Source organism: Macaca fascicularis, chromosome 4, assembly GCF_037993035.2.
Source record: "Macaca fascicularis isolate 582-1 chromosome 4, T2T-MFA8v1.1".
In the NCBI taxonomy this organism is placed as follows: Eukaryota; Metazoa; Chordata; class Mammalia; order Primates; family Cercopithecidae; genus Macaca; species Macaca fascicularis.
Window position 1 is genome coordinate 58328908 of NC_088378.1, and position 16232 is coordinate 58345139.

The 16232-nt window shown below is 44.8% G+C and overlaps 1 protein-coding gene across 1 annotated transcript in view; it reads left to right on the top strand.

Annotated features, from left to right (window-relative positions):
- The window catches only part of PPP1R14C (protein phosphatase 1 regulatory inhibitor subunit 14C), a 108192-nt gene that overhangs the window by 22509 nt on the left and 69451 nt on the right, over positions 1 to 16232 (top strand). The window lies entirely within an intron of this gene.

Sequence of the window (16232 nt, forward strand, 5' to 3'; positions counted from 1 at the left end):
AATTCTTTTTCCACTTGGACATCTAGTTGACCCAGTACCATTCATTTAAAGATCATCTTCTCTCACTGCACTATAGTTAAAAATCAGGGGATACTGTAGATTGAATGTTTATATCCCCCTAAAATTTATATGTTGGAATCCTAAGCCCCAATATTATAGTACTGGGAGAGGGGCCTTTCAGAGGTGATTATGTCCTGAGGGTGGAGCACTCATGAATGGGATTAGTGCCCTTATAAATAAAGACACAAGAGAGCTCTCTTTCTCTGCTCTGCATCGTGGGAGAACACATTGAGAAGTTAGCCATCTGCAAACCAGGAAGTTGGCTCTCACCAGACATGGGATCTGTGGCACCTTGATCTTGAACTTCCCAACTTCCAGAATGGTGAGAAATATATTTCTGTTGTTTAAACTACCAGTCTGTGGTAGTCTGTTAAAGCAGCCCAAACTAACTAAGACAGGAGACCTTATATGTGTGGCTCTATATAGATTCTAGTGAGTATGTTCGAATATTAGGTGGAGCCTTTCTGTCTTGCTCACTATACTCCATCTGCATTTCCTGGCAGTGGCCCCTGTGCTGTAAATATTCAATAAAACATCAGTTAGTTGGTGGACAGGTCTGAACTTGCCTTTAGGCAAGAGTTTTAAAATATCTGGGCTCCTACTCCAAGAAAAGATGCTCAGATTTTGTGTTAGAGAAGACTCGACTTGCCTAGTTAATTACATTTCTTCTCTAGGCCCAAATATGTTTCTGGACCAGCTCTTTTGGCTAAAGTCCTTGGGGAAGGTTGGTTGACCTCAGATTGTTCAGTTGGCAGTACTGCATCTATTTAACCATCCAGCCAGTCATACAATAAATATCTTTTATGGGCCTACTATGTGGTAGGCATAAAGTAGAACTGAAATAATAGGATTATTTCCGGAGTTTCTATTTTTAATTTTATAACATTTGTTGTTTCTTTCTTTACAAGTTAAACACTCAGTGCAAGGAGGGTAATTTTGAGAATATTCCTCCATATCTGAGGTAGCTTTATTGTTCTATTATAGTTATTTAAAATTTTTGTGTGTGACAGCCTGGATAAACAGGCAACAGGCCTAAGAATTAGAACTTTTATGTTGCTATCAGACTATTTTAAAACAAACAAAACCCTACAAAGAAAAAGAGATGAAAATAAATGTGAAGTGCAGTATTTCATACAGTGAATTCAGCGAGAAGTTAAGTACTTTTCTCATTTTCAAAATTTAGTGCCAGACCAAAGACCAAGTTTAGAAAAATAGACGAATGCATTTTCAGGAGGTTGGTGTGGACTCTGGATGTGCCAGTCAGTGCCAGTACACCAGATCGCATTGTGAGTGGGCCACGTGCCACATACCATGTGTCACATGCTGCATACTGCTCTTCTTTTTTTTTTTGAAATGGAGTCTCGCTTTGTCACCCAGGCTGGAGTGCAGTGGCATGATCTCGGCTCACTGGAGGCTCTGCCTGCCAAGTTCATGCCATTCTTCTGCCTCAGTCTCCTTAGTAGCTGGGACTACAGATGCCCACTACCATGCCCGGCTAAGTTTTTGTATTTTTAGTAGAGACGGGGTTTCACCATGTAAGCCAGGATGGTCTCCATCTCCTGACCTCGTGATCTGCCCACCTCAGCCTCCCAAAGTGCTGGGATTACAGGCGTGAGCCACTGTGCCTGGCCAAGTGCTGCTCTTCTTGGTAACTGCCCCCTGGGGAACAGAAGAGCCCTAGAGGCTTCTCCCATGGTGCCATCTTGCTTGGTGACACCAGGGCCTGGGGTTATGTCCCAGGGTCTCTTTGTTCCTCCTTTCCTCTGGGGATGGATGTGAACAAAGAGGGGCAAGGGACAAGCAGATCTTCAAAGTGGGGCCAGCTCCAGGAGGTAGCTGTTGGAAAATGGGGCTGCCTCCACCAGCACTTGTTGTCCACCACTGCCCATGTCCGGTGGCTGCAGTTTGAGCTGCTCTGAAGCCTTTTGGAGCCACTGGGAGAGGCAGCCTCGTAGCTTCCCCTCCTTAGGAGGAGGAAGCAGATTGCTAAGGGAACAGGGCGGCTGGTGCTTAATGTTACTTCCGTGATGGGACTGTGATTCTCTTTTCTATTTAGTTAATGTCATGTCCATTTTCCTTTTCAGCTTGTCTCAGGCAAATATTTTATATATTTAGTGAAACCTCACCAACCTTGAAGTCATGAATTTTGTAACTCCAGTCATTTGGAACCGAGTGAAGGAACCTAAAGGGAAGCAGAAAGAGGTCAGGCGCGGTGGCTCACGTCTGTAATCCTTGCACTTTGGGAGGCGGAGGCGGGCGAATCACTTGAGGTCAGAAGTTCAAAAACAGCCTGGCCAACGTGGTGAAACCTCATCTCTAAATACAAACATTAGGCCGAGCACAGTGGCTCACACCTGTAATCCCAGCGCTTTGGGAGGCCGAGGTGGGCGAATCACTTGAGGTCTGGAGTTTGAGACCAGCCTGGCCAACACGGCAAACCCCGTCTCTACTAAAAATACAAAAAAATTAGCTGGGCATGATGGCGGGCACCTGTCATCCCAGCTACTCAGGAGGCTGAGGCAGGAGAATTGCTTGAACCTGGGAGGCAGAGGTTGCAGTGAGCTGAGATCGCACCACTGCGCTCCAGCCTGAGTGACAGAGCAAGACTCTGTCTCAAAAAAAAAAAAAAAAAAAAAAAAAAAAAGAAAAGAAAAAAGAAAGCAGAAAGCGTAGCTTTGAGACCCTAAAGAGATATGATATTCTCGGGTATGCTGGGGTATGTTCTTGATTTATCACAGAGGTCCTTGGGCTTCCACGTAGAGCTTCTGTGCTCTTACTTTAGCCACATTTCTAACAAGTTTGGTTTTCTGCTTTTTTAGTTCACTAGATTTAGAAGCAGCAAACTAGGCTGCTAGGTATACATCCTGGGAGAACATCTAGAAGTGACAGCTGACAGCCTGACAGTAAGGGAGGGGATGGAGCATCTATAAAAAGCTTGGAAGACCAGAGCCGTCTTATACTCTGTATAAGGCAAAGAGAGCTCTGAGCCTGTTGCAGCGTGTCCCGAGAGGCAGTGTGGCAGGACGCCTGGCCATAGGAGTGACCTGAGCCATTCAGACCCCAAAGGCAGGCACACGAGGAATCCCTTTAGAGAGATTTGAAGAAAAAGAGTTGAAATAATTTACCTATATAGAACCCTTGTTTTCCTTGGGATACTAAACATAAAATAACTCCCCCTTTCTCTCCATGTCTCCCTTCTCCCCTTTCTCTTTCTCCCCTTCTCTCCTCCCCTCTTTCTCTCCTTCTCTCCTTCCCCCTTCCCCTCCGCCTTGCTTTTCTCCCACCCTTTCTGCGGTCCCTCCCCTTCTGACTCTCCTCTCCCCCACTCCTCCCCCACCTTGCTTTCTCCCTTTCGGTTTTAACTTCCCCTTTTACTTTCCTCTCCCCTACTCCTTCTCCCTAACACAATACAGTGTCCTTTTTCTTTTTTTTTGTCTTTTTTCGTCTTTGAGGTTCACATATATGCAGTGAATTGGTGGTGAAAGTTTAACAACTGGCTCTTATGAGAGAAAAAAATTCCTTGATTCACAGCAGCCCAGTTTCCTTGGTGTAAATTCTCACCATGGTTGATTTCAGGTGACCCTTGTGAGGTCCCTGGGGAGGAGCAGGGACAAGTACTTCCTCCATACAGATGCAGGAGATGGAAGTAACCTTAAGAGCGTAAGAATAGGAAAATGTCATCAAATAATTAGAAAGTCATGTTTTGAGTATTTACAACTTTATTATATACTCTTCTTATACAATTATATAATTTAATTAAAAATGTTAGTAACATTTAACTCAATGTATCAAAAATATTATCATTTTAACATATGATCGATATAAAATTATTATTATTTGAGACAGAGTCTCACTCTGTAGCCCAAGCTGGAGTACAGTGGTGCAATCTTGGCTCACTGCAACATCTGCCTCCCGGGCTCAAGTGATTCTCCTGCTTCAGCATCCCACGTAGCTGGGACTATCGGTGCGTGCCACCATGCCCAGCTAATTTTTTGTATTTTAGTAGAAATGGGGTTTCGCCATGTTGCCCAGGGTGGTCTTGAACTCCTGAGCTCAGGCGATCCACCCGTCATGGCCTCCCAAGGTGCTGGGATTACAGGTGTGAGCCACTGTGCCCAGCCTCAATATAAAATTATCAATAAGATATTTTACACTCCTTAAAAATATATAACCTTCCATTATAGTTAGAGGTGATTCTATGACAAATTTTGACCAGGGAAATGAATTCACTGCATGGAGTGTCTGAATAATAATTTAATGGTAATTGATTCAGTTGTCATGGGAAACTTGTCCTTTTCCTTACTTCTTGAAATGTAAGTAGAAGAGGAAAAAAAATTAAAAATAGAAACAATAAAATAAGAACTTACGTATGACGTCTTTGAACTGTTGAACAAATGCCAATATCCAACTGTGTTGGACTTCTCTGTATATGGCAGAAAAAAAATCATATTTCATCTCCAAACTGCTGTTAAAAGGTTGTTGTTGTTGTTACATGCAGCCAAACCCAATGGTTGAATAAAAGAGAAGGTGTCATAAGCAGAGACCTGTATAAGGTGAAGGCACAGGACAAGTGAATTGTGAATGAAGAAAATTCTAGGCTGATGAAATCAAATATGAAAAGGCCCAAGCGGGAAGGAGATGAAAGTAGAATGAACCAAGCTTTACTAATTACCAATATCATGCAACAAACTGCCCCACATCTTAGTGGCTTAAGAAGTGCCTATCATTTATTTTGCTTACAAATCCAATTTGTGCATCATTTGTTGGGGGTGACTCATCTCTGTCTCATGGGGAATTAATTGATATGGCAAACTTAGGACCTGAGTATGTATTTTTAACATGACTCACTCCCGCATTCAGGAAACTGTTAGGGCCATGGGCCATTGTGTCAGCTCTTCAGCATGCAGGCTTTTCCATGTGCTATTTCGGTTTCCTTGCTGTATGGGGACTGGGCTCTGGAGTAAACATCTCAATACAATCAGGAAGAAGTTGTATTGCTTTTAATGACTTTTCCTTGGAGGTCACATAGTATCGCTTCTGTTCTAGTCACGGTTCTAACGAGGTTTCGAGGAAAAGGAACATAGATTTTACCTTCTGATGGGAGGAAAGTCAAGTGAGATCACCTTGTGAGGAAGGGAAGTGGAATGGAAAATATTGTTGAAGCCAGTTTTGGAAAATACAATCTGCCACACAAGAAAGAATAAGAAAATATGGGTGATGAGAACTGAATTCAACACATATTCATTACACTTTTGTCATGTCCTAGTTACTTTTTTTTTTTTTTTTTGAGATGGAGTCTCGCTCTGACGCCCAGGCTGGAGTACAGTGGCGTGATCTCGCCTCACTGCAAGTTCTGCCTCCCAGGTTCACACCATTCTCCTGCCTCAGCCTCCCAAGTAGCTGGGACTACGGGCGACCGCCACCAGGCCTGGCTAATTTTTTTTTTTTTTTTGTATTTTTAGTAGAGACGGGGTTTCTCCGTGTTATCCAGGATGGTCTCGATTTCCTGACCTCGTGATCCACCGGCCTCGGCCCCCCAAAGTGCTGGGATTATAGACATGAGCCACCGCACCTGTCTGCTAGTTACCTTTTAAGCACCCATGATGTAGAAGTAGACCAAAGAGACAAAAGTCACTTCCCTTCCTTGTGGGTTTTACATTCTAGGGAAATGAGAGAGAAGAGTGATAGGCAATGAGGTTAGAAGAAACAGAGCCTTGGAGGTTACAGTATGACTCTTTTTTTTTTTTTTAAATGGTAAGGAATTTGAATTTTGTTTCCAAGTATGATAGCTTTTATGCAGGGAAGTGATATGGTCTTACTATTTTTTATGACTATAAAAGTTAACTTTTATTTAACATTTTTTTCAAAATACATTAAAAAAAATTTAAATGTTTTTTAGAGCAGTTTTAGATTCACAGTAAAATCGAGAGGAAGATACCTTTCCTATGTACTCTCTGCCCAGTCCCCCAACACAGCCTCCCCACCAGCTCCCCCAGCGTGACACTCCCTAGGAGTGGTACATTTGTCACAATCGATGAACCTACGTTGACACGCCATTATCACCCAAAGTGCGTAGTTTACGTGAGGGTCCACTCAAGGTGTTGTATATTCCATGGGTTTGGACAAATGTGTAATGACGTTTATCCACCATGGTATGTTACAGAGGAGTTCCACTGACCTGAACATTCTCTCATTATCATGTTTGACAGCTGGCTTATAAAATTCCTGAAAATTTAACAGTGGTCTCTAGTGAGCTGGTACAAGCCAGCTCCATCTAGCATACCACTGCACATACCTAACGTCTTATAGTTGCAGGATTCTCTGTAATTTTGTATGAGCATAACAACAATCTAAACTCTATTATAAGGAGAATCCCAGAAGCTCACATTTAAAAGAGACCCGAGAGATCTTCTGTCCTGACTTCTCTGCCTGACACACTGACTCCATCTATAGCATGGTAAAAGGATCTTTCAGGGCCACTGCTGCTCAGATTTCTCACGTCTCCACACAGTGTCCGTGATTGACACACACATTTGAAAGTTAAGGGATTTTCTTCAGGCTGCAAACCGGGACTGGAATTTCATCGCTTTCTCTCGTTCCTCTCTAATTTTATTCTCATGCAAACAGCCTGATTTCTGATTTCATAATTTAGCACAAGACATATTTTATTTAAATAGGGATGAATTTAAAGATCACAGAACCATGTCACTAAGTAAAATCAACAAATGTTTATCAGTGTTCAGAATCTCTCCCTTTCTTTGCTAAAGAATTTATGCTATTCATTCATCACCTGTCTATAAAGAATTATAGATGGGAACCCTTTGCAGATGGGTAATTCATCATTAGATAGATTATAGATAATCTCTCTATATATTCGTTATGTGGCATTGACATTTAGAACTAATGGTTAAAGTCACTCTAGATGGGAAACATTAGATTCCTTCCCTAGACCAGGGAGACTGGACAGCTTTCTAGAAGATCTCTGTAACCCCCAGCATTGGTGCTTTTATGACAAGGCGAAGCTCTTTTGTAAAGCTGTGGTTTTGTGTGTGTGTGTTAATGCACCAGACCATTCCTGGCCTACTGTGCGAGGCCCTGTGATGCAGGTGGGGAGGCGGGTAGAAATAGAGAGCGAGGTACAGCTGAGTGCAGACTCCCAGCTCTGAGCATCACTAGGTGTGTGACTTATTTAATTCATCATTTAGATATTGAGAGCTGATGTTAGGCATATTCTTTCTTTTCTTATGAAGCCTTGGTTTATTGTGGGCCTCAGAACAGAAGCTTCTTAGCCTGAAAATGAAGTTCTTTGGAAGTGCCATCTGACACGTCTCCTGATGGGCAGAGTTGCTGAAACCAGAAGCAGGGGGTTTGAGGGGTGCTGTAACTGACGTGGGGAGACTGACTGGAGACAAAGAATGAGGATAGTAACAGGAGATGACACCTCCTCCCCAGGAGGCTGGATGCATCTAGAGGCCTCGCGTGGCTGGATGTGGGTTACAAGGTCGCTCTCACAGTCAAGGTGTGAGCAAGGCCTTGGTCTTCCTATCAGCTGTGCTGTCTTCTAAGCCGCTCAGTCCACTCCCCATCCACCTCCAAACTGCTGCTTGCCTGGCCTCCCTCTTCATTGATGATGTGATGAACCACCCAAACAGACATGGAGTTTTTTTGTGTTTTGAAGTAATTTTAATTTACAGATTTGCAAAGAAAGCACATAATTTTCCCCATGTACCCTTCACCCAGTTTCCTCCAATGTTGACATTTTCTTGTGTATTTCTCGATACTAAGAAATCAGCAATGGTACAAGGTAGCTAATGACAATCTTTATTGAGATCTCCCCATTTTTTCCACAAATACCATGTCTCTTCCAGCATGTCTTCCAGGAAACCACATTGCATGAGTAGAGTTCATTTTCAGCTCCTCTCATTTTCTCCCACACTTGGCACCACCCTTTTTCTTTCCCATCCCTATGGTGAGTGCCCGGGCCCAGCCTTTTCCACTCATGTGGAGCCTTTGGCACCCTCTCCTGGGCTCCCTTCCCCCAGATTCTCCCATCTTGCTGTATATGTGCTGCTCAGAGATGCCACCATAAACATGACTCTTCTCAGGGGCCTCAGATCTCTCCCTGAATGAAGTCTGAGCTCCCTACAGCCCTTTGGAACTTTCCAACTTGGTCTTGCACTACTTTCCAATTTCAGCCTTCTTCTGCAGACAGATGGGTCTCTTGGCAGACAGATGAGTCTCTTTAACTCTGCTTAATACCTGACGATGCCTAGTTCTCCCTGTGTGTTCCTTACATGCTTTATTTATCTTGTTCAGTCTTAGAATAATGCCGATGCCACCCAGTGCTAGGAATTGAGGCCCGCAGAGGCTTATGGAACTGGCCCATGGTCACTCAGCCAGGACGTGGGAGCCCAAAACTGCAGACCTGAGGCTCTTAGGCACCCCACTCTCTCATCTCAACTTCAGGATAGCCTCGTGAGTTCTGCTCATGGCATTCCCAGGATCCCCCATCCTCAAAACTTCCTCTCTCTCAGTGCTGTCCATCCTTCAAAGCCCAACTTGAACCCCATCTCCATGAGGTCTTTTGTTTTAGGCTGAAATCAATTTGCTTACTCAGCACATCTCCCCCTACCCCCCCAGATTTATTAAGTATTATTGAAAAGTAATAATTATATATATTTGCAGTGTACAGACGTGATGCTTTCATAGGTGCATACGTTGTGAAATGATTAAATCAAGCTAATTAACATATCCATCACCTCACATACATACCGTTTTCTAAATTGTGAGAATGCTTACTACCTTACATACTTCTTGGTATTTATAAATCAATTACAAAAAATGCTATGGCATCTTGGTGGGCACTTGCCATAGTTGCCTGTGGTATGGTTTCTTACATGTGTGCATTTTTATCTTCTCAATTCGACTGTAAGCTCCTAGAGGGTAGGAACATTGGCTTATAATATTTGTGTCCTCTGGAAAGCCTGGCAGATATTCAGTGTTCAACAGTGTGTTTTAAATAAGTATAATTTTCTGGAAGATAATCTAATAATAAGTAGTGAAGGCCGGGCGCGGTGGTTCACGCCTGTAATCCCAGCATTTTGGGAGGCCGAGGTGGGCGGATCACAAGGTCAGGAGTTCGAGACCAGCCTGGCCAATATGGTAAAACCCCATCTCTACTAAAAATACAAAAAAAGCCTGGCATGGTGGTGCATGCCTGTAATCCCAGCTACTCAGGAGGCTGAGGCAGGAGAATTGCTTGAACCTGGGAGGCAGAGGTTGCAGTGAGCTGAGATCGCTTCACTGCACTCCAGCCTGGACAGAGGGAGACTCTGTCTCAAAAAAAAAAAAAAAAAAAAAAAAAAAATGAAGAGGATGTTCCATTTTTGCTCTCGTGTTTGAAACGTATGCTCATTTGGCTTGAACACGGTTTATGATACCACTATGACATTTCATCCGTGTTGACCAAATAATAAAACCAGAAACAACAATGACAGTAGTAGCTCACATAGTGCTTATTATGTGCTGGGCTCTGTTCTACGGCTTGCCCATGTTAACTCCTTCCATCCTCTTAATAAACCTGTGAGGTGGATGCTACTTCTGGTCCCATTGTAGGGATAGAACCAGGCAAGAAGAAGTCCAGTAACTTGTTGTGAGCCGTGGAGAAGGTGGTGGAGTTGGAAGGGGCCCCGTCTGAGCTGGGTTTCTTGGATCTACTTCAGTGGGATCTCTCAGCAGAGAGCACATGGACCCAGTGCTTGCCTCTTTTTGTGTGTGGAATTACAGTGGTCATTTACTAAGGATGCAGAGCTTTGATATGTTGAATTTATTTTGGGGAAAGTGAGTCTGTTAATATTGTGAATCCTTATAAATATTTAACTCCCTGCTCTTTATGACTAGTAAATAATCTCCTTTGTAAAATATTACTTCAACAATGAAAAGCACAAATAAAGTTGAATTCCTTCAGCATGGGGCTGGTGAGGACATTTCCAAATGCAAGGAAGTTACTTTGACATCTCCCTGGTGGTGCCTTGGTCAGCCCAGGTACAGACGTGGGTAATTACCAGAACTGTTGCTTTGTGTGATTTCCCTAGTCAAAGGCTTAATCATTTGACAGCATCTAACCAAGTGTTACCAGGTAACATAACCCATGGCTCTTGACTGTGCTAGGTATGAGGCTGGTGTTTTCTCAGCAGAACCAGTTAAAATAAAACCTAGATGTCATACCCCAGACTGGCCTGTTTTGGAAAATGCAGCTTGAACCACAAGCCCAATCTACCTGTGGTGTTTTATAACACTGTTTGGTTGGCCAGTCTTCTTCAGCGGGCCCTGAATATCTTATACTTCTCTCTCTGGTAACAGGATCTGTAAACCGGCCACACCTGTCATAATGACTCCACTAAAGGAGAATTCAGAGCTCCACTGGGGATACTTAGAATAGTGAGATGATGTGGTCTTGTGTTATTTTCCCTTTCTTGGGGGTTATCCCTTGGTTAATTACCTGTCTTTTGGAGAGAGAGTGTTCTTATAATTGGGGTGAACAGAAGAGCCCTAGTGGGCACCACAGGATGGGGGAGTGTGGGGCATTGCAGTAGAACCCAGGCAGCACTTGGAGCCAGCCCTACTGGCTATCTGGGCAGGCCAGCCCTGGAAGGATTCCTGTCTTCTCAACGGGAGTGCCTATGGCTTCCATGAGTTACCAAACTGGAAATTGCTTCTAACAATCGAGTTGGAGGCAGGGTGCCCGTGGTACAATCTGTGTCTGGCTTCCTTGGCAACTACCTCTTGTCTTGTTTCCTGCTTCCAGTCAATGCCTTTAGGGTTAGGCTGAACTTTCCCCTTCATTGTATGTCTCAGCGTCAAAGAGAGGACAAAGAAGGAACATCTTGTTGCCATCTCATTTGAAATACCAGATTAGTTCAGGGTTCAATAAAGGTGAGACCGTCCTTAGCTTATTTGAAGGAATTGCTGTTAGTCTAATTCATGATCTGCGTCTTTCTACTGCTATTTTGGTGGATTTGTGGATTGGTGTCCCTGGGCCAGAAGAATTTTGTTATCATCCTCAAGTAGTCCACATTCAGACAAATCCCTTTTGGATCACAGAAGTAAGATTTTTTTCCTTCAAGCTGTTATAATGAGTAAGGCCCAGGTAAGGGCCATGTCCTGCCATTGCTGCAGGTGTCTGGGTTTTGCAGAGGGCCTGAAGGAGTGGCTTCAAACAGGACAGTCCTGTTCATCATGTGGGAGACCTTGTGGGCAAGGAGATGGGTTTTATACGGAGGAGGACACTCAAGGAAGAGGGAGGAGAGATCACGAGGAAGAACCAGTTATTTAGGGCTGGTCCCACCCGCCAGTGATCTGGCCTCCCACTGTGTCTCTCTCTCTGCCTTCTAGCATGCCTGTGTCCTAACCCCACGTCCTGTTTGCTGCCTTTTCCATACCAGAAATCCTAATGTCCATGGCTCAGCCTGGCCCTAGGTCCTGACAGACGTCCTGCTGTGTAGCTCTGTGGCAGATGTGGTGGACACGGAGCACCTGTCTGGGCACAATTCAGCCAGCCTGTTCTCAGTGGAAGCCGCACAGATCTTCTCTGCACCATGTGACCATTTGAAAACAGGGGTGCCCTTGACAATTCCGAAAAAACTAAGATAGACCGTGTCTTTTCCTGTTGTTTCTGTGAAAGGATCTGGGGAGAAGAGGCAAAAAATGAAGTGATAGTTTCAGAGCCATATATGGACCTCACTTAGTGGAGTGAGTGTTGGGGCCAGGTTTATTTTGGGAAGGGAACTATCTTGGTAGATAAAAAGGGAAAACTCTTGCTGGTGTGACCAAAAGGCTGGAACCTGTCTGTTGACAGCAGAGAAGGCACGTGAAGGGTCATGTGTAGCACATCCTCAGGCCTGGCTTTGGGGCCTGTGGAGCTTCCATGCAGATCCAGTGGTCACCGATAGCCTTACTATTCCTTTCGCCCTCTCAGTCCCTCTCTGTCTGTCTCTCCCTGGTAGGATCCAACATACACATATCTGTGGGTGCAAATACATGAGCAGCTCTGAGTCAGTCGTCTTTCCCTCATTGTTGTCCCCAAAGTCCCACAATCTTGTGTCCTTCTTGGAGACCCGTTTGATTCAGCATCCTGTGAGGCCTGGGGTTCCACTCCTGACAACTGTCAGGGAGGCAGGCAGTGGGAGTGGGGCGTGGGCCGCTTTCTCTGGGCCAGTCTGGACTGCAGCAGAGCCCCAGCAACTCTCCCAACAAGGGGCCAGGGCAGACTCATCTTCTGAGGCCCGGTCGTCAGACGAGGAAGATGGGCTTCCCTGTGGCATGTGTGTTTCCCCTCGTCACTGTGTGGTTAGCCCCGGCGGGGATATAAATATTATCCAGCTGTTCACTGGTTAATGTTTTACCTTGCATGAGAATGTGCTGTTCCCAGGCAGCTGTGTGTCATAGTTACAGTCTCCTAGAGGGCTTGTGCGTGTGTCTCCTGGAGCCGCGGCTGGCCCTCACCCCCCATGCAGCCTCCGTGAGGCCTTTTATGCAGAGCCTTGCCCTTGTGTGTGCCCTCCTACTCCATCTGCATCTTGTCGTCAGTTGCTGGTGCCACCTCAGCAGGGTTTACCGTGACCTTTCTTGGGCCCATCTGGGAGCAGTGGGAGTAGGTCTGGACCTAGGGGTCCAACGGGTCTTTCCCACAACCTAGCCTGTGTAAGAGGCTGGAGGAAACCCTGAATGCAGGCAGAGGAGCCTGTCACAGAGGCCCCTGGGGACAGTGGACGCTGGCTCTGTGGGCCGACTGAGGAGCAAGACCAGCTAGAGCATGTCAGGGGATGGTGGGTGTGATTGGAGAGGAGGGCGGTCACAGCAGGTGAGGTTGTGTCCCTCTCCTAATATGCAGGGCAGCCTTTGAATTTCATTTCTTCAGTTCAGGTAAAGTCAATACAATTGTTTTCTAGACCTGTAGACCTACACGAAGTATCTCAACCAAAGAGATGTTTATCTCTAACCTAAGCATAGCTCCAACTATTTTATTTCTCCCTTTGTTTTTTTGAATCATTAAAGATAAAATTACTCCCAGTCATCACAATTGCCACGATGACATAAGATACTGCGTCAGAAATAGTAACGAGGGTCTTTATACTATTGTTTATTTCATTACTTGGAATGAAAATGACAATCTAAGGTGAAGAGATGGACTTAGTTTGTCTCAAATAGGGAAACATCTAGGTGTAGATTTTCAGATCTCACAGGGGACTAATTTCTTCATCTGCAGAGGAGGAAATAGACAGGATTTGTGTAGCTCTTGGGTGACCGGCTCAATACACAGATGCTGGAGGTGAAGGGAGCTCTCTAGGGAAAGTTCGGTGGCTGCACTTACTTGCTTTCTGTACTCTCCCTGTCACTACGAATAAGGGAAGTGTTTTTAGAAGCTCTGTTCTACTTCCTAAAATACCTTATAATGCATTTCCTTTTGGGAGGAAGGGAGGCCTGTGGTGTCTGCCTGTCCTGAGATTAGAACCAACCTGGGAAGGCACTGGGGAGACCCAGGGAGGAAGGAGACTGTGGTCGCCAAGCATAGTGGCTCATACCTGTAGTTCCAGCACTTTGGGAGGCCAAGATGGGGGTGCTGCTTGAGCCCAGGAGTTCAATACCAGCTGGACAACATAGCGAGACCGTGTCTCTACACAAACTAAAAATTTGCCAGTGTGGTGGTGCTAGCTACTCAGGAGGCTGAGGCAGGAGGATTGCTTGAGCTCAAGGGTTCAAGGCTGTAATGAGCTATCATTGCATCACTGCACTCCAGCCTGGGCAACAGAGTGAGACACTAACAGAAAGAAAGAAAAAGAGAGAGAGAAAGAGAGAGAGAGAAAGAGAGAAAGAAAGGACGGAGGGAGGGAGGGTCGTTCATGAAGCCTTTATCTATAACAGATAGCCCAGGTGTAGAGAGTCCAGATAAGTGTCTAGATTTTTCCATGTTGGCCTATGTTTTTAAATGGAAATGAACTCTGCAGACTTGCCCTTCATTAGAATCTGAATCCCCAAACACCTGTCTCTCATTAAATCTCCGCCATTGGTTTATGGGCTGTTAAAAAAAATTGGATAATATCCGTGATGGCTGTCTTACACGGGTGACATAAATAACATTCTTTCCAAATACAGCTGTGACAAAACTGAACAATAATATCCATGCATAGAATTAGTGAGAAAGACAGGGATTTGAGTCCCAACTCTGCCACATTACTGACTGTGTGATCTTAGGGAAGTTACTTAGTTTCTCTGTTTTTTGGTTTCCTCATTTGTAAAGTGTATGTTGGGGGAACAGGTGACAAAAGGGATGCTGTAAGAATTAACTGAAATGGGCCGGGCATGGTGGCTCCAGCCTGTAATTCCAGCACTTTGAGAGGCCAAGGGGGATAGATCACCTGAGGTCAGGGGTTTGCGACCAGCCTGGCCAACATGACGAGACCCTGTCTCTACTAAAACCACAAAAATTAGCTGGGAGTGGTGGCATGTGCCTGTGATCCCAGCTACTCAGGAAGCTGAGGCATGAGAATCACTCAAACCTGGGATATGGAGGTTGCAGTGAGCCAAGATTGTGCCACTGCCCTCCAGCCTGGGTGACAGAGTGAGACTCCATTTCAAAAAACAACCAACCAACCAAAAAAGAATTAACTCAGATGATCCATGCGATAAAGCATTTAGCATAGTGTCTGGTAGACAGGGTGCACTCAGTGGATGTTTGCTATTATTATATTTGAGACAGAATAGTATGGATTGGTACAAGAGTTGACTTCAGCTCTAGCTGCGTGACTGTGGGCAAATAACACCCTGAGTCTCAGCTACTTCATCTGTAAGATGGGAATATTAGTTGCATCTGCATGAAAGAGTGGCTATGAGAGCCGTACATGGCAGGGCTTGGGGAAAGTAGTTTAATGAAATGTAAGCACTGTAAGATTTAATACTTCCATGTTTCATCCAGCATTGTATAAGGAACTCTGCACCCGTGGGTACATGTCATGAGCTCCTCAGTTTGCCTCCTGTTGTTTTCTCTGATGTCCATGTTGTCACAGCTGTTCTTGGAAGAGTTGTTTTAGGCGTGTGTCTTGAGGTCCTTCCTGTGGGCACTGTAGTGGGCGACACAGGAGAGGCAGTCTGTGAAGCTCCCTAAGAGCATGGCTGGAGTGGGGGCGAGTGAAGTGAAAGCCTCAGATTGTGTGACTTTGAAGGGAGCCTGGTGCTGAGTCATTTGAAGAGATGATTTTTTATTGCTGAATGATGAGCCTGGACTACGTCAGCAGGTCTAACAGGGGCTCTGGACAAAATAAGAGACAATCTGGTGCAAATTTACATAGTTACTGGAAAAATTAGTGTCCACATTCTTCTTATAGTGCATCCAAAATAAGGACAGAATGTCAAAGTGTAGGCTTATTTGGGTGAGAGAAAGGTAGAGAAACTACAGCTCTTCCCTTAGGTCAGATTTAAATTGAGTAGTTACTGATGTCTTTTTTTAAATGTGAAATTTAGTGGAGCTGCCTTTCAAAGTGCGGTGTTTATCCCCCCTTTAGTCTGTCTATCCATAGTGGCTGGGGGCTTCATGTTAGGCTGGCATTCTACGAGGTGTTCTTGGTAAGGATTTCCTGGCATGGAGTCTCGCTATGTCACCAGGCTGGAGTGCAGTGGTGAGCTCTCATCTCACTGCAACCTCCGCCTCTCGAGTTCAAGATTCTCTTGCCTCAGCCTCCTGAGTAGCGGGGATTACAGGCATACACCACCACGCCCAGCTAATCTTTCTCTAGAGGTTATTATTATTCAAGGGTGTTTTTCAGGAAGTTGGTGGACAGTGGTGGGCATTTCTGCTCTGGGATTCAGGTTGTCCTTAGAGGAGAAATTCGAATAATCTGGTAGAACATTAAAAAAATGTTCTTGAGTATTTAACTGTTGGCTATCAATGTTCTTTTCTGCTGCCCTGTCTCTTCGCTTACTTTATTTCTTGTTCCCCAAGCAATCCACTTCTCAAATTGGCTGCTTGCACATAATGTTTTCAAAAAAATTTTTTTTTTGCTGATACCTTAATTAGGAAAAATGTCAGCTCTGCGCCTAGCCTTCTTGTTTCTAAACATAGTAAGATGCCTTTGTCCTTCGCCTTAGTTGTACCTTGCTGCAGAGCTAAGCTGTTA